We start from the raw sequence: 2,500 nt of genomic DNA, 5'->3' as shown, positions 1-2,500 counted from the left end.
CTGACCATGTCCTCAGTGAGGAACTCACACTATTGCCCTCCGGGCGGCGCTATCTTTCAATCAGGGCACATGAGGTACTCACACTCATTTATTCCTGCAACCATCAGGTTACTGAATGATCACAAGGGTCAGGAGTAGGTGGAGAGCACCAGGGTAGCTGGGTGGTTGTTCTGACAGGTTGAGTTGAAGTGAATGTGAGTTGCATGTGTGTGTTGGACTGCTGTTTGTCTATTGATGTTATTTTCTACCTCGTATTGCTTTTTATAGTATTTATTCAAATGATTTTTTACTGCGAACTGGAACTGTAAACTAAATTGCCCTTCTTGGGATAAATAAAGTTTTTTCTGATTCTGATTCTGATTTCTGGCTGCATCCTTTGGATAACATGTGACAACCAACCCCCCCAAAAAAACAACCAACCACAACTGGAATTTCTTGCTAGCATCAAGGCCAACAACCATCTGACAACAAATTAGCTTGCTAACAACAGTCTAAACTATAGTTTACCCTTCACACTTTTTTAGGGTAACAAGTGTTTTGTTTTAAACCCATTGTGTAAAAGCCTAGAAGAAAAATACTGAGGAGCTAAATATTTTCAATTTGACATGAAAAACACAACAGTCCTCTCACCTCAAATTCAGCAGTCTAACTCCAAGGAAGACTATGTAGGCGACCTCTGATCCCAATTCTGGATATTTACATACCAAAATTTAACAGACAGTGCCTTCTGGTTCCGAGTTATAACGATTGCGACAACCAACCCATGTGACATAAAACCCCATTCTCCCCTATACAGTAGGGCTCAGGGTTCAGAGATACACAGTTTAGTTTAAAGGGTTTTATACAGTATCTCACAAAAGTGAGTACACCCCTCACATTTCTTCAAATATTTCATTATATCTTTTCATGGGACAACACTGAATAAATGACACTTTGATACAATGTAAAGTAGCGTGTGTACAGCTTATATAACAGTGTAAATTTACTGTCCCCTCAAAATAACTCGACACACAGCCATTAATGTCTAAACTGCCGGTTACAAAAGTGAGTACACCCCTGAGTTAAAATGTCCAAATTGGGCCCAAAGTGTCAATATTTTGTGTGGCCACCATTATTTTCCAGCACTACCTTAACCCTCATGGGCATGTAGTTCACCAGAGCTTCACAGGTTGCCACTGGAACCCTCTTCCCCTCATTCATGACAACATCACGGAGCTGGTGGATACTGGAGACCTTGCGCTCCTCCATCTCCTGTTTTAAGAAGCCCCAAAGATGCTCAATAGGGTTTAGGTCTGGAGACATGCTTGGCCAATCCATAACCTTTACCCTCAGCTTCTTTAGCAAGGCAGTGGTCGTCTTGGAGGTGTGTTTGGGGTCGTTATCATGCTGCAATACTGCCCTGCGGCCCAGTTTATGAAGGGAGGGGATCATGCTCTGCTTCAGTATGTCACAGTACATGTTAGAATTCAATGAACTGTAGATCCCCAGTACTGGCAGCACTCATGCAGCCCCAGACCATGACACTCCAACCACCATGCTTGACTATAGGCAATACACACTTTTCTTTGTACTCCTCACCTGGTTGCCGCTCCACACTCTTAACACCATCTGAACCAAATAAATGTATCTTGGTCTCATCAGACCACAGGACATGGTTGCAGTCATCCATGTCCGTAGTCTGTTTGTCTTCAGCAAACTGTTTGTGGGCTTTATTTTGCATCATCTTTAGAATAGGCTTCCTTCTCGGACGACAGCCATGCAGACCAGTATGATGCAGTGTGTGGCGTATGGTCTGAGCACTGACAGGTTGACCCCCCACCCCTTCAAGCCCTGCAGTAATGCTGGCAGCACTCATACGTCAATTTTCCAAAGCCAACCTCTTGGTATGACGCTGAAAACGTGCACTCAACCTTCTTAAACTGGGCCGCAGGGCAGTATTGCAGCATGATAACGACCCCAAACACACCTCCAAGACGACTACTGCCTTGCTAAAGAAGCTGAGGGTAAAGGTTATGGACTGGCCAAGCATGTCCCCAGACCTAAACCCTATTGAGCATCTTTGGGGCTTCTTAAAACAGGAGATGGAGGAGCGCAAGGTCTCCAGTATCCACCAGCTCCGTGATGTTGTCATGAATGAGGGGAAGAGGATTCCAGTGGCAACCTGTGAAGCTCTGGTGAACTCCATGCCCATGAGGGTTAAGGTAGTGCTGGAAAATAATGGTGGCCACACAAAATATTGACGCTTTGGGCCCAATTTGGACATTTTTTCTTAGGGGTGTACTCACTTTTGTAACCGGCAGTTTAGACATTAATGGCTGTGTGTCGAGTTATTTTGAGGCGACAGTAAATTTACACTGTAATACAAGCTGTACACTGACTACTTTACATTGTATCAAAGTGTCATTTCTTCAGTGTTGTCCCATGGAAAGATATAATGAAATATTTGAAGAAATGTGAGGGGTGTACTCACTTTTGTGAGATACTGTATATAAACAGTCGG

At 43.8% G+C, this 2,500-nt stretch overlaps 1 protein-coding gene across 1 annotated transcript in view; it reads right to left on the bottom strand.

The window, feature by feature from the left end:
- stab2 (stabilin 2) overlaps nucleotides 1-2,500 on the bottom strand; it is a gene marked incomplete at both ends in the record, with an annotated part of 72,886 nt that overhangs the window by 54,825 nt on the left and 15,561 nt on the right. The window lies entirely within an intron of this gene.

The sequence above is a fragment of the Ammodytes marinus genome (genome assembly GCF_949987685.1).
Source record: "Ammodytes marinus genome assembly, contig: scaffold_36, whole genome shotgun sequence".
Classification (NCBI taxonomy): Eukaryota; Metazoa; Chordata; class Actinopteri; order Uranoscopiformes; family Ammodytidae; genus Ammodytes; species Ammodytes marinus.
Note: the sequence above shows the minus strand (reverse complement) of the source record. Positions and strands in the feature narration are given on the sequence as shown.